Here is a 24,149-nt window from a genome sequence, read left to right on the forward strand (position 1 = left end):
GTACTGCAGTATAGAATATCTAGTATAGAAAATACTTACGTAGTATAGAAAACCTCACTCTACACATACTTTTTCAGAATTGGTATCATAGCTTCAAATAAAATTCACCAACAACTTCATAATGAATTTTAAACAATTATTTTGATGAGCTTATTTATTTAAGTTTTACTGCACATTACCTCCACCAATACTGGACCCTGAATTAAGAACAGAAGGACCAGGTTGTGCTCTTATCTAGATCTTTAGTGAGAATGAAGAATTAAATCTGGAGTAAATCTCTATCTATTATTTCAGTGATGAATTATTCTTAAAAGGCATCTTCAGGACAGCTGGATTCCAAACACATCCCACGCAGTTAAATCAGCAATACTCTAAATCATTAAACTATATTCTTTCATGGAGAGGATATTTCATCCTTATAACCTTACCAAGCAGCACAATGCATCATTGAGCACATAGTAGGCACTCAATAAATAAGTCTTAATTAAATTGAAAGCAGTGAACCTCAAATTCTAGGAGCTCAAGTTATTCTAAAGTTACGGAAATAAAAATAAAATAAATTGAACAATGAGAAGGAAATGTCATTGAATTACAAGTGCATCACCACCATTTATCTAAGGCATTAGACTATGAAGTCACGTTGACACTTGATCAGGAACACATCACAGAGAAAATCCAGTGATTCTGAAACTTGGGCCTATAATTCTCAATCTTATAAAGAAGCACTCTTACAGCCCAGTGCATACAGTTTTTCCCAACCCTTTCAGAAATCATCTTCAACTCACATTTAATGCATTCTCTTTTCATTAACACTTCAGAACCCAGTTTAGAGTCTTGCTACATGGATGTCTAAAGCAAGATACTCACGTGCTGAGGCACTGGACCAGAATTTCCTTTTGAAACTTTTCCTAAAGCCTAATTTAATTTACTTTCCGGCACGTTGTCCAGAGAAACATCAGGTGTCAAAAAACCACCACACTGATTCTGTAAAAGGCTGATGTTGCTTTTACTCAGGATCTAGAGACAATAAAATCCCTACCTCTGCCACTTATGAGCTGTGTGATCCTGGGCAACTTAATTAAGTTCTCGGTCCTTGAGTTTCCTCACCTGTTAAATGAGCAAAATACTACCAATCTCACAGGATTCTTAAATAATTAATATTTGTAAAGTAACTTAGAACAGTTTGTGTATACTAATAGTGTATAGTTTTTGTTAAACAAATAAGATCTATTTTGGTAGAAACAACTTCAGCAGGCTTATTTTGCAGATACAGAAATATAAAGATTATTGTAAAAGCCATAAATTAAAACATTTAAACATAATTCTTTATGTTTTTACATTTGGCCATATTTAAGACATTTCTTTTTTCAGGGTGCCTGGGTTGGCTCAGTAGGTTAAGTGTCCGACTTCAGCTCAGGTCATGATCTCACAGTTCATGGGTTCAAGCCCTGTGTCAGGCTCTGTGCTGACAACTCGGAGCCTGGTGCCTGCTTCAGATTCTATCTCCCTCTCTCTCTGTCCCTCTCCTGCGGTTCTCTCTCTCTCTCTCTCTCTCTCTCTCTCTCTCTCTCTCTCTCAAAATTAAATAAACATAAAAAAATTTTTAAGACATTTCTTTTTTCCTGAGGTAAAAATGAAGCCTTGAGTGTTATTCTGAGCTAACATCCTTTTCTATCTCTTGTAGTGAAAAAGAATAAATCCCCAGAATCATAATAACAGAGTTAAGTATTTCTTGCTATATAACTTACCACTAACAATACATACAATATAGAAGCTACATGCACTGAGTTAACACATTTAAGAAATTTCAATATCAGAAATATGCTTTCATTACATACAGGACAATAACTTCTCCATTAAAATTTCTATAAAAGGACAAAGTCAAAAGACAGAATCACATCAATAAAAGGAACCATTGAGGTCCATTTATACCAAGTATTTTATACAATGTCATATGCATAACACTCCAATCCTAAGAATAAGTACACATTAAATGACCCCAAAGTCATGTTCAAATTTAAATTCATCATGCCTTCCTAAAACATCTCTGCTTTACAGGCTATCTATCTTCTTGATATTTTCACCCTCTCAACTCCTGGCTCAAAGCTCTCAGTCATCTGTAACTCTCCCCTTGCTCCAAACATCCATTCATTATCCACTTATATTGATTCTACCTCCATAATATCTCTCTTAGTAATTCTCTCTTCATCTCTATTCTGTCAATTCAAACATTTTTTAATCTGAACTAGATGTACTAGAAGAAATTTTGCAGTTGCTAATTTGTTTTCCAATCTATAATTTGTTCCATCCCCGATCCAATTTCCTGCAATCAAATTAATTTTCCAGAAAGAAAGCTATGATTTTCATTCACACTTCCTTGTTCAAAATCTATCAGTGATTCTCCATTTTCCCTTAACTTGCTAGTTGGGATTCCCACAGTCTGGCCCCAACTATTGCCTTTTCCGATTTACTTTGCCCTGCTATTTTTCTTTAAATATCTTAAGCTCAGGAAATATCACACTACTCATTATTTCCCACACCCCACCCCTGCCCCACCAAGCTTTCGAGCTTTACTGCCTTTTTTTTTTTTAAATAGGGTTACTTCTGCTTAAAAGATCTTTCCTAAAAATTCTTCAAAGTAACTTTCTTACTTTCTTCATAAAATCATTCCAAACTTCCTCTCTCTCAGAACTCCTGCTTGAACATCCACTGTGCTTTATCTGTATCACTCTCAGAGCACTGACCATATTTTACACTGACCGGTCATCATTCAAATACCTGTCTAGTGCTTTTCACATAGTATGGGTTCAATGAACTCATTTGAATGACTGCTGAACATAAAAACTATTTTTGTATGAGGAAATGGAGATAAAAGGTTTTGAAGCTACCACTCCAAGATCACACTGAGTTTCCTGGCAGGGGGAATTACCATATACCATACTGTATTTTTCTTCCACCTAGACTATCTACCTGTCAATCAATCAATCTATCATGCATGTGTATATATGCATATATACATACATATACATATATACATATACTACATATATATTATCTGTATGTATACACACACACATACACAAACATACATACACATAGTACAGCAGGAAAGAATCTGGAAAGTACTATGGTATCTGAAAAGAGTGTTGGACAAGGAATCGAGGGATCTGGGTTTTATTTGATTTTATTTTGTTTTTCTATTAAGCAGTTGTAATAAGCTTAGATAAGTCACTAAAAGCCTTTGAAATTCATTTCCCTAACCTGTGTGGGCTGAAGTATATTAGGCATCAGGGTAGACACTATATGGTAATATGAAAAGACACAGGCTGCCATATTAGCAGAAAACATTACTGGTTTGCTGCATTCTCCATGCTCAGCATAAAACTAAAGTTGTCTTTTCTCTTCTACCAGATTATGTAGTATACCAAACTGTTATACAATTTTTTGAATTCTCATCTTTTTGAAAAACACAGTTATGTTATCTAACTCTAGATAGGAGTCTATCTCAAAAGAATACACTCCATCCTCTATTAATTTAAGTGACTGATATACGTGATTAGGCAACTGTTTACAAAATCAACTTAACGATAATCTAAGTAACAGCTTACATAGAGGAAAATAAGGTTTTTTTGATATTTTTCTTCATGCATTCTCACCTAAGGTGTACCTGAAATAATAATCTAAGGTGGGAGGAAAGTCCAAATATCCATTATCATTGTCTCTCAATTAACAAAACGATTTTATCATGGGAACATTGAATAGATGAACTAAATGATAAACTAAACATACCACCTAGACAACTAAAATAGTGGCTATATAGAACATGAAAGTAAACTATAAAAATTAGCAAAAATGACCATATGTTGTGCTATTAAAAAAAAAACTCCCTTGGTTTGGAGCATCTGCTTAAATCAATAATATATTCAAATTTCAAGCCAGAGTTCTTCATAAATAGGGAGTACAATGTTGTCTTAGAACATCTGGACAGGAGATTCGCCATGGATCAGGTCACTTCAATAGAAACTCTGTCCAGTCATGGAGAGGACACTATAATTGTCACAGTTTCCATCTGGGAAGATGGCTAAGGACTCTGAGGAGAGATACAGTGTCACTAGCATTCTTTTATATATTCACAAATTAAAAACAGTCATATGAGATTCCATAGTGCCAGAAAGCAAAATAAAAGTACATAATTGCCAATCTGTTGTTTCACTTATATTTAAGCCTATAAGGAAAATAATCCACAGCTCATATTATGTAGACTTTGGAAGTCTTACGCCAGAGCACTAAGCTAGAAATTATGTTCTAATCCTTTACCTTTGCAAGGTGAAAGACCTGTACTCTGAAAACTATGAAACAATGATGAAAGAAATTGAAGACAACACAAACATATGGAAAGATACTCCATTTCATGGATTGGAAGAACAAATATTGTTAAATGTCCATACTACCCGAGGAACCTACAGATTTAATGCAATTCTTCTCAAAATACCAATAGCATATTTCATAGAACTAGAACAAATAATCCTAAAATTTGTATGGAACCACAAAAGATCCAGAATAGCCAAAGCAAACTTAAAAAAAAAAAAAAGAACAAAATTGGAGTTATCACAATCCCTGATTTCAAGACATACTAAAAAGCTGTAGTAACCAAAACAGTATGGTACTGGCACAAAAACAGACCAAAGATCAATGGAACAGAATAGAGAGCCCAGAAATAAACCCATGCTTATATGATCAATTAATCTTTGACACAGCAGGAAAGAATATGCAATAGGGAAAAGATAGTCTCTTCAACAAGTGATTGCTGGGCAAACTGGACAGCTACATGCAAAAGAATTAAACTGGACCACTTTCTCAGGCCATACACAAAAATAAACTCAAAATGGATTAAAGACCTAAATGTGAAACCTGAAACTATAAAAATCCTAGAAGAGAGCACAGGCAGTAATTTCTCTGACATCGGCCACAGCAACATTTTCCTAGGTATGTCTCCTGAGGCAAGGGAAACAACAGCAAAAATAAACTATTGAGACTATATCAAAATAAAAAGCTTCTGTACAGCAAAGGAAACCAAGAAAACTAAAAGGCACCTACAGAATGGAAGAAGATATTTCTAAATGACATATTTGATAAAGGGCTAGTTTCCAAACTCTGTAAAGAACTGATAAATTCAACACCCCAAAACCCAAATAATCCAATTAAAAAATGGGCGGAAGACATGAACAGACATTTCTCCAAAGAAGACATAGAGATGGCCAACAGATACACGAAAAGGTGTTCAACATCACTCATCATCAGGGAAACGCAAATCAAAACCACAATGAGACACTACCTCACACCTGTCAGAATGGCTAAAATAAAAAATAAATACAACAAACAATGAAGGTTGGCGAGGATGTGGAGAAAAAGGAACCCTCCTGCACTATTGGTAGAGATGAAAACTGGTGCAGCTACTGCAAAAAACAGAATGGAGGTTCCTCAAAAAATTCAAAATAGAATTACCATATAATCCAGTAATTGTGCTACTGGGTTTTGCAGTACTACCCAAAGAATACAAAAAGCACTAATTCAAAAAGATATATGCACCCCTTTGTTTACTGCAGTATTATTTACAACAAACAAATTATGGAAGCAACCCAAGTGTCCATCCATAGATGAATGGATAAATGTGGCGTGTATACACACACACACAAACACACACACACACACACACACACACACACACACACACACACTGTAATATTACTCAGCCATAAAAAAGAATGAAATCTTGCCATCTGCAACAAAATGGATGGGTCTAGAGAGTTTAATGCTAAATGAAGTCAGTCAGTCAGAGAAAGGCAAATATGATAAGATTCCACTCATATGTGGGATTTAAGAAACAAAACAAACGAACAAAGAAAAAAGGAGACAAATCAAAACACAGATTCTTAACTATAGGGAACAAACTGACAGATACCAGAGGAAAGGTGGATGGGGGGATGGGTGAAATAGGTGAAGGGGATTAAAGAGGACACTTATCACCATAAGCACTGAGTAATGTGTAGAATCATTACATCACTGTATTGTACACCTGAAACCAATATAATACTGGATTTAACTATATTGGAATTAAAATAAAAAATAAAATGAAATAAATCCTTTACCTTTGCTATTTATGTTCCTAATTCCACTTTCTAAGCTGTCTTACAGCATTATCTTTTTTTTCCCCCCACTGCAGTTATTGGAGACAGAGTGATAAACTTTTAGAACAGATGCCTCCCAATTAAGTTCTACAACTAACTATATTGGGTCAAACACAAGTATTTAATAACTACATAAGAGCAAAATAAGAAATATAAGGTGAAAATTACCTCAAATTAAGGCCTTGATTTAAAATTATCTTAACTATTAGTATAATTTTTAATATGTTTTCATAGTTACTGTGCTGGATGACCTATAAACATTACACACATACTGTATCAAATCATATCAAATTAGACACCAAGTTATTCTTCATATGTGATTCCAGCACACAGAGGAAGAAGCACAGGAATCTCAGGGTTGGAGACACAGTGCTGGTCTAACATTATGTATGTATTACCTTTGTAACAGTCTAATCTATGTGTGTATAACCTTTATAACATTCCATTAAAAATCATCTATTCTCTCTTCTAATGTTGACCATAAATTAACTAGTTCATGCTCTATTTAATTTTCCTCTCTCTAACTTCTACTTGTTAGATACATTCAAAACAGATCAAATCCATATTCTATGCAACCAAGTTTTCCAGCATTTGGCTTTCCCATTTCTAGAAGAAGAGACAGAGGGCTATTGGGTATCCAGATTTTACTCTAAATAAAAGGTAGCAAATTAATGGTAAGAGCAGCCAGTTATAAATTGCTTCCTTTCCATGATGGGATGTCTATCCTTTAGAAAAATAATAAATAAATAGACACAAATGAGGTCTCCAGAAAACTGTGCCAGGGTCCTCAGCATTCCTGTTAATGCAGACATACCCTGTTAATGTAGACAAGATAAGAAGGAAAGAGGAAAAATAGCTAAACTCTCGTATTTGGATAAGATCACATTCTCACAGTGTCTTCCAGGTTTTTGGACTAGAAGCACTTAATAAGCCAAATATCTGCTCAATCTCCAAAGAGACATCAGAGACAGACTGGCAAATTTACCAGAGGGCCCTGAAAGGCAAAGGCCATATATTGCATAGGTTATAGGTCCATTAAAAATTAATCACATGATTTCCACATGATTAAAAATAGCAGAAGATTTAAACAATGAAAGAGGTTACTTGTTAACTCATGGCAAAACAGAATCAAGGTGAGTCACAGACAAGTTATCCATAAAGACATTACAGTTTGGTAGTCTTGGGTAGTAGTAGCTGTTCATCAAAAGCAGATCAAATGCTATATAACATAATTAGAGGAATTCACTGAATAAGACAACTGTCCCCAGGCAGTCCTCATGATTTTCTACAGTTAGCATCAGTAATACAATTGTGCCAGGTCTAGCAAGCAAGCTTCTCTCAATACCATAAAATAGGTATCATCAGGTCTAATCATAGCCATATTATTTGCAGTAGTCTGGTGCCTTGCACTAACTTCAGAGCTGAACTAGGACTGAAGTTTTAAGCATTATTATTGAAACTCAACATGCTATAAAGCTCATGCTCATTAGACTCAGTCCGTGCCCTACACTTGGGAGCCAGGTTCCACCAGGAAGGTAAAGAGATAAACAAAAAACACTGGAAGGATCCCTATGGGCCACTGTTAAAGGAAAGGGAAACCCTAAAGAAAGAGAACAATTAAATGTCCCCTCGGGAACTGACATCTCATATTTCCTTTACCACCTACAAGGCAACAAATCAATACTTTTCCTTTAATAATGAAATAACTGATGTCTCTTGTATATATTACAGAAGGATTTTCAAGTTTTAATAATAACGATACCTATAAGATTTAATATTATCTGCTATAAATTTTGTAGCTGATATTTATTAAATGCTTACTACATGGTAGACTATATTGTTATTTATTACATTTAAAGGTTCATGATTTTAAGATAATATTGAATAACTCACTTCCTGAAATAAAAATCGTCTAGACTTAAAACTGTTCATGAAAAAATATCTGTGATCTAGAAAATTCTACCTTCGTGTAATTGAGATTCACTTTTATAATCTTTCCCTTTTCCTCTCCAACCTAACAGTTAATATCATGAATGCTTCAAGTTACCTGCAATGTTTGAACCATAAAACAAAGTATATTGAAGCTATGTAATTAAAGAATGCAGGCTTGTAAGGAGCAGAGATCACATACACCAACACTAGAGAATGGACAATTCCAACCTCCTAAGGAAGAAAATAGAAGGACTGGAAATCAGAAGTGCAGCACAGAGAAGTAGAATAGAAAAATGGTAATGTGACCAACTTGTCATGACCAATATGTCAATTCCTTGGGGGGGGGGGAGGTTTAATTTTGAAAAATTGTACCACAAAATAAATTTATACTTCTCAAAGGGCAATACGCACCAAAGACACCATTAAGAGAGTGAAAAGGCAAGCCATTTTCTAGGGAACAATTGTTCGTGATACGTATATCCTATAATGAACTCATAATCAGCAGATTAGTTCTCAAAGTGTAGTCTGCAGATGCCAAAGAGTATTCTGGACACCCCTCAAGGTGTCCACAAAGTCAAAACAACTTTCATAACAACACTAAGACGTTGTCTTTTTTCACTGTGTTGACATTCACACTGATGACATTTCACTTGTGCTGATATTTGCAAAAGCAATGACTGGCAAAACCACTGGTACCTTAGCATGACTTAACCCTATGGTACTCAACTGTACTAGTAACCTTTGTATTCTTCAACACCATGTACTCACAATTAAACAAAACGCCAGTTTCATTTAAGAATGTCTTTGTTGAAGCAGTAAAAATTATTCATTTGATTAAATCCCAACTCTTCAGTTTGACTTTTTTATATTCTGTGTCACAAATTGGGAAGTATGCATAAAACATTTATGTTGCAGGGGCGCCTGGGTGGCTCAGTTGGTTAAGTGTCCAACTTCAGCTCAGGTCATGATCTCGCACTCCATGGATTCAAGCCCTGGGTTGGCTCTGTGTGACAAATCGGGACATATGCATAAAACATTTATGTTGCATAGCAAAGTATGATAACCGTTTCAAGGAAAACATTTGTGTAATTGTTTGGGTGCAAGCTGAACTAGCCTCTTTTTCATGGAACACCCTTTTCACCTGAAAGAACAGCTGACAGACAAATTATGGTTATTCAGACTTGGGGTTTTGGTAGGCATTTTCTCAAAAATGATTGAAATGATCCTGCCACTTTAAAGAAAACATCTGACAGTATTAGTTGCCAATGACACAAGTCAAGCCTAGAAGCAAAAATATGAATTTTGGAAAACTAGTATCTGCCACCATGATATAGTTTCCCAATACTTAAAAGACCTTTTTTTTTTATGTCTATTTATTTTGATAGAGAGAGAAAGAATGCTTGAGGGGGAGAGGGTCAGTGAGAGAGGGAGAGAGAATCCCAAGCAGGCTCATGCTCAGTGCGGAGCCAGATGTGGGGCTCAATCCTACAACTGTGAGATCATGACCTGAGCTGAAATCAAGAGTTGGACATTTACCCAACTGAACCACCCAGGCCCCCTCTTAAAAGACTTTTTGAATGGGACTGGTGGTAATATTACTGAATGTGGATTGTGTTTTTCTGGTATTATATAATAAAATATGCCAACATTGTGAAGATCTGCATAACTGAGTAAACCAACATTTTCTAAATGATATATGCATAATGCTACAAAATCACACATGGGTAAAAGATCTATTCAAAACACAAAACAGACCAATGAACATTAAGGTAACAGAATATGAAACATTCATTGATAAGATTTCAGATTCCACATTACAACTAACCTTTACGAAACTATCACGTCAAGTTTTGCTGTAATGTCAAAGAATATCAACAATAATCTGAACAGACTATTAAAGTACTCCTCCTTTATGCAACATACCTGTGAGACCAGATTTTATCATGTACTTTAAACAAAACAATTGATTACAACAGACTGTTACAAAAGCAGATTTGAGATATCTGACTTTCTTCTATTAAGCCAGACATTAAAGCTGTATAAACCATAAAATAATGCCATTCTTTTCACTACATTTCTTTTGTTTTGGAAAATATGGTTGTTTTTCTTGAAAAATATATTATTCAGGTTAACAAATAATAAGTATATTATTGTTATTATTTAAAATAAGTAAATATTTTTATGGGGCGCCTGGGTGGCTCAGTCAGTTAAAGTGTCCAACTTCGGCTCAGGTCATGATCTCACAGTTCGTGGGTTTGAGCCCTACGTCAGGCTCTGTGCAGACAGCTCAGAGCCTGGAGTCTGCTTCAGATTCTGTGTTTCCCTCTGTCTCTGCCCTACCCCATTCACGCTGTCTCTCTCTCAAAACTAAACATTAAAAACTTAAAAAATAATAAATATTTTTAAATTTCTCAGTCTCAACTTCAAATATGTTAAATATTAACAGCTATAAATAGCATAAACAAAAGATCTTTGAATCCCTTAATAACTTTTAATAGTGTAAAGAGTCTGAAGACCAACATGTTATAGTACAGTTATATGAGCTTCCTATTGCTCCTGTAACAAATTACCCTAAATTTAGTGACTTAAAACAATGCAGATGTATTATCTTACAGTTCTGGTGGTTAGGAGTCCAAAATAGGTCTTATAAAACTAAGGCAACATTCCTTATAAAAGCTTAAGGCAAAAATCTGTTCCTTGCTTTTTTTCAGCTTCTAGAGGCTTCCCACCTTCCTTGGCTCCTGTCTACATCAATCTGACCTTTGTTTCCATCATTACATCTCCTTTTCTGTGACACTCCTACCTCCCTTTTATAAGGACCCTTGAGATGACATTGAGTAACCTATATTGCTTCTACATGCAATGGATATACCTCATGATTGTAAGGCTGAGCCTAAGAAATGACACAAAAGAGTACATGCTGCATCATTCTACCAACCAAGCAAAACCAAGCTACAGGTACTAAAAGTATGGATAGTGATTACCCTCAGGAAGAAAGGTAGAGATCTGATGGGGAAGTTGGTAATGTTCTGTTTCCTGATCTTCATGCTGAAAACACAGGACGACCTACTTTGTGAACATTCTTCAAACTATATGATTTGTTCACTTTTCTATGTTCGTTATTCTTCAGTTTAAAAAACAAATAGCAAATGAAGTTATTCCCTTCTCTAAAAGATGGACTATTTTTTTAAAAAACACATTTTTCCAGGGGACTCTTAACTAAAACAAGGAGCCATAGGGGTCACCATATCTGTTTTACAACAGCAGAAATACAGATATGGTCAACATGGCACCAAAAATAGAGTTCTAAAGAAAACTCAAGGGGTTCATGTCAGACTTCTTGAAACCGCAGAGTTAGGACCCATTTGTCTACTGAAAGACGGCCTCCCATTTTCAGGTCCTTGTCACCTCTTTCTTGATCCTAACACTATCTCCCAAAGGAATTACCAAGATACACAATGATTAAAGGAAACTTCCAAGAAAAACAAAAAATAGCAATCTACCCAAACAGAACAAAACACACATATACAAACACAGAACTTAAAGCTGCTTTGCTTCTTTAGTGTGACAATCACTGTAAGTACTGACGAAAGTCTCCATCCTGGAACAGTTAAAGAGAGTAAATCATTCATTTGCAGGAACACTGTAAAGGCAAATTACCCTAAATGAAATAAAAATAACAAGTGTATGTTGTAAACACAAACTCTTTTTAAAAATATCAGGGAAGCATTTCAAGGTAGAAAATTCATTTTTTGGCTGCGTGTGTGTGTGAGAGAGAGAGAGAGAGAGAGAGAGAGAGAGAGACTCTAATCACTTTTTAAGAAAGTAGTTTTTCCTTAATCAGGGTCTGGACCTCATCTACAGCCAGGGAGCTAAAGAGCAACAAGCCTGTAGTTGCTAATTCAAAGTAGGAGGAGTCCCCAGGGGCAAGTATGCACTGTGTCTGATTCCCAGTAATGTGTGTTATTTGTTTAGAGAAGTTCAAGCACTTACTAAGCCATATTAAAACTGTGGCTATAAACCACCATGAAAGTATTGCAGAACAGTGGCATGTACCAGATTCCTGTTCATTTAACTGTGAACTCCTCACCCCACAACATGTGCACTAAACGTGCTACAGTATCTTGGCACCAATGGCAGGCTCAAATTTGCCATCGTGTCAAAGAAGTAAAAATGTACTTTAGAATGACTTAACTGCAATATTCCCAAGCAGCAATTATTTTCTTTCTTGGGAACTTGGATAAATTACCTTTGCAGTGTTTTCCCAACTTCATTCTCGAAGAGATGGAATTGTAAAGCAAAATAAGTTTATATTAGAGAGTTGTAATAGAAAAGATGTCATGTGATAGCAAACAGTCATGTGAGTCGGAAGTCACTGCTCCATGCATAAGGTTGCTATCAGACACATCCAATCTCATCATGACATTCACTGGATACCTACTTAGCGTTGGAGGATATATTAAAAAGTGTAAGACATTTTCCTTCAAAGAACTTGTAACCTGAGAGATGATAAAGGGACTATATTTTTTTTAAAAAGCAGTAATTTAAGATAACATACCTTACGTTTTAAATAGAGAATGAAATCATTAAGATCTACATAAGTTTATAAGAAAGTCAAGCCCTTGGGATATGACTTCAGCTGGGGGGCGGGGGGCGGGGTGCACAGTCCAGAAAGACTTCACTGGGAAAACAGGCTTTGAGTTGTATTTTAAAGGAAGGAAAGATTTGAAAGTGAGATGATAAGTCCTTCCAAGGAGAAAGAAAACCATGCACAAAAGTTTACAACCAGAAATAAGCATAGTATGTTTGATAACAGTGAACAGATCTACTTGGCTGAAGTCAAGGGTTTATGTAGAGGAATTACAGGGAATATAGGTAATGTGACTAAGAGTTATACTAGAAAAAGTACAAATCATTAAAAATTTCTAAGCAGAGGGCATGACAGACACACAGGTGTTTTTGAAATACACATCTGAAAATAAAGTGGCATAAAGATAAAGTGCATTATGGTCTTCCTGTAATGACCACACACCCTTAGTTGCCCTCAATGGTGACCTATTATTCCTGATCTAATCCTGATAATGTTTCTCAGTCCCCTTCCCTAGAACTTTGCTAGACACCTCAATTCGACAGAACCTCCACAAATTCCAAACCAAACTTATTCCTTTAGTCTTCAAAATTTTAGGGAAAAAAGCAACTTGTTTACTATAGCAAAAAGATCTTGGGCTTCAGCATGGAATGCCTCAATCTAAATCTCTATTCTACCATATACTGACTTGTATGATCTTGGACAATAATTTACCTACCTTTGCCTAAATTTAATCTGTAAAATGTGTTACTCTGAAGAATGGAATGAGCTAAATGAAGAAGACTGAAATCTTTCACTATTGTAATTTATGAGCAAAGGCAAGTCTGACCTGGAAAAAGCCACAAAGATCTAAAAATGTTTTAATAAAGCAAATGCTTAAATACTTTTAGGTTTTTTTTAATGTTTATTTATTATTTTTGAGAGAGAGAGAGAGAGAGAGAGAGAGAGCAGTGGTGGGACAGAGAGAGGGGGACAGAGGATCCAAAACAGGCTCTGTGCTGATAGCAGAGAGCCCGAGGGGGGCTTGAACTCACAAACCACAAGATCATGACCTGAATAGAAGTTGGATGCTTAACCAACTGAGCCACCAGGCACCCCTGCTTAAATAGTTTTAAAATGCCAATACCCAAGGGATACAGGAGTGCTGATACATAGGGGCACTTGTACCCCAGTGTTTATAGCAGCACTTTCAACAATAGCCAAATTATGGAAAGAGCCTAAATGTCCATTAACTGACAAATGGATAAAGAAGTTGTGGTTTATATATACAATGGAATACTACTTGGCAATGAGAAAGAATGAAATCTGGCCATTTGTAGCAACGTGGATGGAACTGAAGAGTATTATGCTGAGTGAAATAAGTCAGGCAGAGAAAGACAGATACCATACGTTTTCACTCTTATGTGGATCTTGAGAAACTTAACAGAAGACCATGGGGGAGGGAACAGGGGGAAAAAAAGTTACAGAGATGGAGGAGGCAAACCACAAGAGACTCTTAAATACTGAGAACAAACTGAGAGTTGATGGGGGTGGGGAGAGGGGAAAGTGGGTGATGGGCACTGAGGAGTGCACCTGTTGGGATGAGCACTGGGTGTTGTATGGAAACCAATTTGACAATAAATTATATTTTAAAAATGCCAATAACAAAGAAATTATAAAGTGGCAATTTTGAATAAGATTACGAAGCCACACCACAAACACAATTACTTATAATTCACGTATTTCCTCACTGAACATTTTTCCCACTAACATGCTTTTACAGTTTTCACATACTTGTAATCATGTTTGTAAAATTTTCACTCTGCTTTTTTCATCTAATATTATATTATAAACACTTTGCAGTGCAATGTTATTATTTGATATTCATAATATTAGTTTTAACAAACGCATAATAGTTCCTTGATCAATAGTATTATCGTTTATATAGCCATTTACCTATTATTACACAGTTAGGGATATTTAATTCTTTGATCTCCTCATAAGCAATGTTGAAATAATTGTTTTGTCCTCAGAGAATTTCAAGTTTCTCACTACCTCAGCAACAATGAGAAAGACTCAGAGCTGCCTCCTTCCCATTTTATAAAGGTATGTGAGATATTAAAGTGACCAGACAGAGCAGTGTCCAAGATGTTCTCACTGGTATCTCTGACTCTAAGCAGTGTATTAGATATGGAGAGTTGTAGATTTTGTGCTCCTTTAAGCACTAGATTCTCCTTACTTTCTACCTTATCTCAGCACCAAAAACAAGATTAGAAGTAAATGTTTCTTAGCATTTAAACTTTCTTAATCTTTTATTTAACAATTATAAGAGCAGGAGACAATGTAAAGACCGATATCATTAAAGAGGCAAAGGACTACCAGCTGATAACTACCAAAGAATGGCCATGGCCGTTGGTAACAGTTTTCTGGAGGAAAAGCGCCAAGTAATAGCTCAACACACAAAGATGTCTCTAAAGAAATACAAAACTCCTGAAGGATGTAAGTCCCAAACTAAACTCACAACCTCAGTACCACACTAATAAGGAGCTAACCGGCTGATTTCTATGTACTCTATGTAACTCAAATAATCAAAATCTTAACAGCATATCATCAGGGAATACTGATTTCTCAGTAGACAGAGAAATTATCAGCAAATCTGTAATCTGTTGTATCACAGGGCGGAAAAACACAAAAAAAGAAAAAAATTCCTTGGACACTGTCTCTACCTATATAATTAATCTGAACAAGAATTTGATAGATATCCTGAAGGCTTTGATTCCTCTGGTTCCTTAAGAACACCTGGAACTTTAGGGGCGCCTGGGTGGCGCAGTCGGTTAAGCGTCCGACTTCAGCCAGGTCACGATCTCCCGGTCCGGGAGTTCGAGCCCCGCGTCAGGCTCTGGGCTGATGGCTCAGAGCCTGGAGCCTGTTTCCGATTCTGTGTCTCCCTCTCTCTCTGCCCCTCCCCTGTTCATGCTCTGTCTCTCTCTGTCCCAAAAATAAATAAACGTTGAAAAAAAAAATTAAAAAAAAAAAAAAAAGAACACCTGGAACTTCCTTACAGGCATACCTCATTTTATTGCACTTCACTCTATTTCGCTTCGTAGATATTTTGTTTCTTATAAATAGAAGGTGCTGGGCAGCGGAGGGAATGACTGCAGATGTAGTGGAAAGAGCAAGAGAACCAGAAGTAGAAGCAGAGCCTGAAGATAAGACTGAATTGCTGCAATCTCAGGATAAAACTTGAACCAATGAGGAATCGTTTCTTATGGATGCATAAAGAAAGGGGTTTCTTGAGATGGCATCTACTCTTGGTGAAGATGCTGTGAGGACGGTTGGAATGATACCAAGTGACTTAGTAGAACACCACGTAAACTCAGTTGACAAACAGTGGCACGGCTGGAGAGGATTGATTCCAATCTTGAAAGAAGTTTTGTTGCCAGTAAAATGTGATCGAATGGCATCACATGCTACAGAGAAATCATTCCTGGAAAGAAAAGCCGATCGATAGAACAAACTTTGCTGTCTTTTTTTTTTTTTTTGTAATATTTTAAAAGTTTATTTATATTTGAGAGAAAGACACAGAGAGACAGAGGCAGAGTGCAAGTGGGGGAGGGGCTGAGAGAGAGGGAGACAGAATCTGAAGCAGACTCCAGGCTCTGAGTTGTCAGCACAGAGCCCAACGCAGGGCTCGAACTCATGAGCTGTAAGATCATGACCTGAGCCACAGTCAGATACTTAACCAACTGAGCCACCCAGGTGCCCCTTCACTGTCTTATTTTCAAGAAAATTGCCACGGCCACCCCAACCTTCAGTAACCATCACCCTGATCAGTCAGCAGCCATCAACATCAAGGAAAGACCCTCCATCACAAAAAAAAAACTACAACACATTAAAAGCTCAGAGATGGTGGTTAGCATTTTTTAGCAATAAAGCATTTTTCAACTAAGGTATATATATTGGATTGTTAAACATAATGCTACTGAATACTTAATAAACTACAGTATAGTGTAAACATAATTTACATGAATGGAAAAACCAAAAACATTCACTTGACTTGCTTTATTGCAAAATTCAATTTATTGCTGTGGTCTGGAACCAAACCCACAATATCTCCAAGCCACGCCTACGTTTTGTTCAAGTGAAAACCACAGAGACTGAGCTGATTTAGAGAATCATTATTACCATTAGACAGGAGAATTTCCACATGAGATGTCAGCTAAGGGAACTAGGTTAGGTTAGAAACAGGCAACCCACTTAACTAGTATCCTTCCCATTACCAGAGTTTCCACTTTCTGTACATATTATCACAATTTACCTCTCCTGCTGGGAACTGTTCTGTTCATAATGAATACAATTTTATACACTAACAAAAATACTGAATAAGAATCTCACAGAGGATAGACATTTAAATGATGGCTCCATGAAACCAAGCCTCGTGTACCCCCTGCAGAGTTTAGAAATAGCAGAGCCAAGAGAGAAGAGAACATGGGCTTTGGAGGCAGTTCACAGCCCAGCTCCACTGCTCTTAGATCATTAATTTTTGATACGTAAGCCTCTCCATGATTTACTTTTCTTATCTGCAAAATGAGATAATAACACCTTTTTGCCAATTTCTTGCAAGGAATAAATGAGAACATATATATGAGAATATAATTTTAACATATATATTCCTCATTTATTCCTTGCAACAAAATTCACTCACTCTCACACACACACACACACACACACACACACACAGAGACAGAGACAAAGACAGAGACAGAGATAGGCAGAGAAAGAAAAAGAGCCAAACACAGTATTATTAAATATGAAGAGATGGTTTTATACAGTGGAGAAAGCATGACCCAGAGTAAAAAAAAAAAACAAAAAAAAAACAAAACAAAAAAAACCCACCTAGGATCTGCCCCACTATTGATTCATTTTCTGACCCTGAGCAAGACCACTTTAGGCCTCAGTTTTCACATTTGTCAAATGGGGAAAATAATAACTGTTTATATATCATAAAGTTTGTTTAAAAATCCAAATGAAATAATGAGAATATATAAAAGAAAAAAAAAAAGAAGTTTGAATATCATAAAGTGAAACATAAATGCAAGTTATGTTTAAATTATGACTCTGTCACTTGAAACACAATGATCTTTTTTTATTTGGGTACATTTAAGGGGATATGGAAGGAGAAAGACCAATTTAGAATTTTAAGCCAAAGAGGGGTGCTTGGGTGGCTCAGTCCCTTCAGCATCCAACTCTTGATTTCAGCTCTGGTCATGATCCCAGGGTCATGGGATGGAGCCCTTCGTCAGGCTCGGGGCTGAGCATAGAGCCTGCTTGAGATTATCATTCTCTCTCCCCCTTCCCCCCTCCTCCACCTCTGCCTCTCTGCCCACTGCAGCACACGCTCTCTCTCCCTCTATAAAATAAAATTTAAAAACAAAGAATTCTAACCCAAACTTTTGGTCCTTGTCTCAGAATAACACTTTGTGACTTTTCTTTTTAATAATTAAATGAGTACTTTTAATGATACACATGATCCCAAAATGGTTTTCGATCCTTAGGTACAAATTCACTTAATTTATTACACAAAATAAGAAAACTCCACAAAAACTTATTGTGCACCACTTCATGCAAGGAACTGCACAGTACACACAGACAGACATGAATCAAACAAGGTCTCTGTGTGGCCACAGTTTACAGTCCTATGGCTGGCAATCAATTTAATAGGCTCAATGGTACAGAGGAAAAGTTATAACGTCAAATACAGCTGTTTAAATCCTGACACTGCCGCCTATTTCTGGTATCTCTTACAAAGCATGTAACTTCCCTGAGTTCACACTGTCATCATTGAAACTGGGATCATACTCATCTGCCTAAGGCATTTTGCATCTTCATTAATTGGGATGACATGTAACACACGTAAAGCGTCTGGAAGATAGTAGGTACTTCTAACTTACCACGCTCCCCTTTCCTGAAATAAGCACATAGGTCAATGACACACATCCCACCCAGGACAGAATTAGGTTAGTGCCATATAATAAGTGCCAAACGAAAAAGAAAGATGTCATACCTGGTTAGGAGAACAGGAGAAGGCTTCATGGAAGCTGTGGGATTTGAAAGGAGCCTTGAAGGATGGGAAAGATTTCAATTTCAATACACATGGTTAAAGTACACAAAAAGGTATGAACAACAAGGATGGAAAATAGTTTGATGTGTTTGACAAAGAGCATTACTTCAGTTTGGAAGGGGGGAGTATCTTGGGCAAATAGAAAATGGAGAGAGACAAGGACAAAACGGTAGTTTGGAGGTCATATTATGGACAGTCTTGATGGTCACAGAGATTTTGTACTTAATGGGAGGCACTGACAGTTTCCTAACTCGCAGTATCATTTGGTTGGTCCTCAGATGGCAGCAGTTCACAGAATTAAATGCGGTACTAAGAGAAATGTCATTTTAAAAGGGCTTTAGGCAGGAAAAATGTCAGGAACCTTTATATAGAAAATGACCTTCCCTTAAAGATGGCCCATCAAATAACTGCCCAGGAAGAAAGGCCAAGAAGAGGTAACACTGTGAAAACTAAGAAACCAAGAAACTAAGGCAAACCAAAATGGGTTAAGAGAGATCTTGACCCGGGTCATATAAATTAACATTAAGAGCAGACAGAGAAAACAAAGTCAGGATTCCCTCCTCTGGGTCCGTTACTTGAGACAGCATTTCCTTTCTCTCATGCATTTCTGAGAGATAATCATTAGGATAACCAGGATAAATTCTCAAAAGTATGCTCTTATGCTGAGCATGCAAACTGGGTAGCTGTGCCTGAAATTCTAAATCACACAACTGGAGTCTGCCAACATGCTTGTGTACTTACCTCATCTCTTTAAGGACGTGGCAACAATTTTGAATTCTAACCGTGGAAAACGTTATTATTACAATCATTTCTGGGTGCCTCGTGAAAATAGGTAGGCCATCTTGGGCATGAAAACTTCAAGAGGGAACTAGTTGCAAATCTCAACAATTACCCGCCCCCAACCATTCAGTGTTCGATGAAGTAAATTCTAAGACATCCACTTCCACCCAAACACTCTCTTTCCCTCTCCATTCTGCCTCCCTCCCTGTCTTTCTCTCACACACACAAACCTGCACACCGCCCTATACTCTGGGTTATGTTGCTTATGTAGTGACAAAACATCCCTGAGAACTAAGAAAACCTGGAGATTTCAAAATGTAATAGAACAATACAGTCTTTGGCTTTTTCTTTACAGTTCTTTCCATATACATATTTCCTATTATTCAGTCACTCTTTGAGAAGAGAGCCACTCTTGCTAGGGAGTTGAAAATATGAAAAGAAATATTCATATTAATTAAAAGACAAATGATTTTTTGTTTTTTCCTCAGAAATAGCTCTTTCCTCTCTCATCTTCCACTATTAGTGCACAAGAGCAAATCTCAGACACAGTTCTGTTTGGCTAATACAGTTTATAAATACAAGGTTCCATGCAGAAGTTACCCAGCACGTTGGTGAACATAAACACAAGTGCTGGGTGGTCTATTCTGCTCTGTGTAAACCCAGAAGAAGGGATCGTTTTAGAACCCATACTAATTTGATTCTAGAGAATACAATGGTTGGTGAATGCAAATACTTTTTTTTAACAGTGGCTTCAGAAAGAAGATCTCTATACTAGAATACACAGAAACATGGTATTTGCAGAATATTGAGGATTTAGGGCTGAGTCACCACCCACTTTGATTCTGAACAGCACGATCATCTTGATCCACACTGAGAGGTTATAGTATTTAGATAGCAATGACAGCTCAGAATAAACAAAATAAAAGGAAAACTCCTCAACGAATTATTTACAGTATAGACCTGCAAGAAAGGTCACAACTCTACTGATAGAAAAAGCATGTACTTTGTGTTAGACAAACATGAGTCTGATTAACAGTGCTATTTCTAAATGGCTTGGACATTCAAGTAAGTATGGAGCTGACCTATGATAACTACTGAATACATAGGAACTCTGTATTATATGACGTGTAAAACAGTCATGCTCATGAGGGTGTCATTTTATTTTTTTAAGAACAGAAAAAAAGCAAGGAAGATGAATATAGGGAACACCTGTTTAGAATGGCTTTGTGAACTACTACATTTTACTTTTCATCACATTCCAAAATCTTTCTCATTCAAGCACCTGTACAATGCTGGAGGAGACATTACGGCCAAAATACTATTAGCCATTTTCCTTTCAAAAAATGAAACACATTTGTAAACATCTTTCTTCAATAAAAGTGTTTTTAATATAAATTAATTATCAAAGACAGAATAATCTTGAAACAGAGAATAAAAATTCTAAAATCACCTCCCCCCACTCCACAATTATAAAGTAGCAAATGTTTCATGACAGAAAAAATATTTTTAAACACAGATAAACAAAAAGAAAAAAATTAAAAGCTATATAGAGATTAGTATAGTTAAACCAGGGAGTGCATAATTCTAGATTTTTTATTGTATATAGTATAAATGGTTAATGTGTCTATATCTATATTAATAAAAGTGAGATCATATTATATAAAATGATTTTGCAATCCACTTTTCTAATCAAGAAACAATTAACATATCTTAAACCAATAAATATCTATCTCCATTAATTTAATGACTGACATCACATTATGTGAATATATAATAATTTATTGAGCTAACACATCTATTACTGGCTTTTAACTTATTCTCTACTCCACTATGCAAAAGACAATAAATACTATGTTGAACATACTCACATCTGAATTGTATAATATACCCATGATTATTTCATTAAGTTAGAATGCTAAAAGTGGGATTGGATTGCAGGGTCAAAGGTAAGCAAATTTTATGAGTTTTTTGAGGCATATTGAAAAACTGACCACCAAGAAGGATATACCAATTTACACACCTTCCAGCAATGTATCAGAATACCGATTTTTGGAAATGTTTCTCATAAATATTGAACATCATCATTTTCTTATTTACTTTTGGCAAGTTTATGGGCAAAAATATCCTACAACATTAATACGTTTGTCTTATTACCAGAGTTGCATATTTTGTTCATGTTACCTTATATTTTTCTTCTTTTCTGACTGCCTAAAATACAACATTTACAAATTTTCCCAAGTTGTGTGTTATTTTCTTACTAAATTTGAAACAATGTTGTTATATTGTTATGTAGTACAGATTTTAACCTTTTGGAATACTTGTTAAGTACTTTTTTTGATATGTTTACATTCTATTTTCTTTATTAATTCTTTTTAGGTATCTTACAAAACAGTTATTTTTATTTTTATTTTTCATTTACATCCAAGTTAGTTATCATATAGACCACTAACGATTTTAGGAGTAGAATCCAGTGATTCATCCCCTACATGTAACAACCAGTGCTCATCCCAACAAGTGTCCTCCTTAATGCCCCTTGCCCATTTAGCTCATCTGCTCCACCCAGAACCCCTCCAGGAACCCTCAGTTTTTCTCTATATTTAAGAGTCTCTTATGTTTCATCTCCCTCCCTGTTTTGTATTATTTTTGTTTCCCTTCCCTTATGTTCATCTGTTTTCTTACAAAACATTCTATGCAGCCAAATTATTAACCTTTTCCTTAATGATTTCACTCTTTGGTGTCATCCTTATTTTATTTTATTTTATTTATTTATTGAGAGAGAGAGTATGTACATGCAAGTGGAGGGGGAGGGTCAGAGAGAGAGAGAGAGAGACAGAAAGAGCGAGATGGGGCGGGGGGAGAGAATCCTAAGCAGGCTCCATGCTCAGCACAGAGCCAGACACGAGGCTCCATCTCACAAACTGGAAGATCATGACCTGAGCCGAAATCAAGAGTTGGAAGCATAACAGACTAAGCCCGTAACAGACCCAGGTGTCCCTGGTATCACCCTTAGGATGGTGACTCACAGATTACAGAAATATTTGCTAATATTTTAGACAAATAAATACTTGCTAATATTTTTATTGATTCTCCCCTAATTTCTTTCTTTTTAAAAATGTAAACAGGCATTGGATCTAGAACTTATTTTGATAAGTGAAGTTTGGACTTAACATCTTTTTATCCACATTAGCAGACAGTAGTGGCAACAGCCATTGCTGAACGCCACCTTCCCCATATACTAAATTCTTACATGTACTTTGAACTACTTCCAGATTTTATGTTCTCTTTCTTTAATCTATCAGTTTATTCCAACGGGAGAAGGGTATTTAATTGAATTTTCAGTGTATAATGAACATTTCTAGGAAAAGACCACACTCAATTTACTTGTTCATATCTTCTGGCAAATACTGTCCATTTTTGTCTCCAAATAAATTCTAGAATCATTTTGTTAAGATGAACCCCCACCACCAAATTCATATCACTGCAATTAGATTAATTTTGGAAAAATTCTCTGCAATATGAAATATTCCCATCTAAAATACTGCATATATTTGTACATAATAAAGTCCCTCTTAAATTACTCTGTGAAATGTTCTTCACATTGGTCCTACATATAACTTGTTAAGTATATTTACAGGGATCTTGTAATCCAATAATGAATACAGCATTTTTTTTAATTTGTTTTCTAAGTGAACCATCTAACCAACTAAAGTCTTACTGGTCCTAATTATTTTTTAAATTTATTTGCGGGGAGAGGGGGTTATCCAACCACACGGTAATAATCTATGAACAATGAGAATATGTATTATTTATTTCTTTTTTTTTTTAACCTTATTTGATAGAATAAAAGCAGTAGTAAGCCCAATGAGGGGCTGGAACTCATGAACTGTGAGATCATGACCTGAGCTGAAGTCAGTTGCTTAACCAACTGAGCTACCCAGAAGCCCCACCATACTTCTGATATAAATGCAAATAAATGTTTTTAGTGTTCCACTGTTAAATCCATGGTGGTTGCTGAATTTCACATAGGTGCTCCCTATCATGTTACTGAAATATTATATTGGTTGAATTTTACTAAGTATTTTTTGTAATCAGGAGTGCAGGCTGGATGTTGTACAATGCCTTTTTAGAATACACAATTATGATCTTTGTCTCTTTTACCTAGTAATGTGATAATTATATTCACAGATTTTTAAATATCAAACCATCCTTGCATTTCCAGAATAAGTCCTACATAGCAGTGGGAAATTACTTTCTTCAAACACCGTGGAACTGCTTTGCTAAAATTTGATTCAGTCTATTTTCTTATTCATAATTGTGAGATTGGTTCATCATGTTCTCCTTTGTGCTACTTATGCCTGGCTTCAGTATCAAGATGAAGCTAGATGAAATGACCTAGTTTTCTGCAGGCCAGTGCTCCCACCGAGCAGTATAAAAGGCAGTAAAAAATGGACACACGAGAAGACTATGAAGCAATGAGGACTAAAGGGAATAACGCTGCAAAGAGGGCAGACCTTTTAAAGGTGAGCTGAGGCTCTGCAGCCATCCCTGGAGGAATCTGCCA

General features: G+C 36.1%; 1 protein-coding gene and 1 pseudogene across 9 annotated transcripts in view; both read right to left on the bottom strand.

Moving 5' to 3' along the window:
• LOC122466889 overlaps positions 1–19,554 on the bottom strand; it is a 62,578-nt pseudogene extending 43,024 nt beyond the window's left edge.
• The window catches only part of EXOC6B (exocyst complex component 6B), a 615,219-nt gene that overhangs the window by 228,543 nt on the left and 362,527 nt on the right, over positions 1–24,149 (bottom strand). The gene's annotated exons all lie outside the window — the stretch shown is intronic.

Source organism: Prionailurus bengalensis, chromosome A3 (genome assembly GCF_016509475.1).
Source record: "Prionailurus bengalensis isolate Pbe53 chromosome A3, Fcat_Pben_1.1_paternal_pri, whole genome shotgun sequence".
Classification (NCBI taxonomy): domain Eukaryota; kingdom Metazoa; phylum Chordata; class Mammalia; order Carnivora; family Felidae; genus Prionailurus; species Prionailurus bengalensis.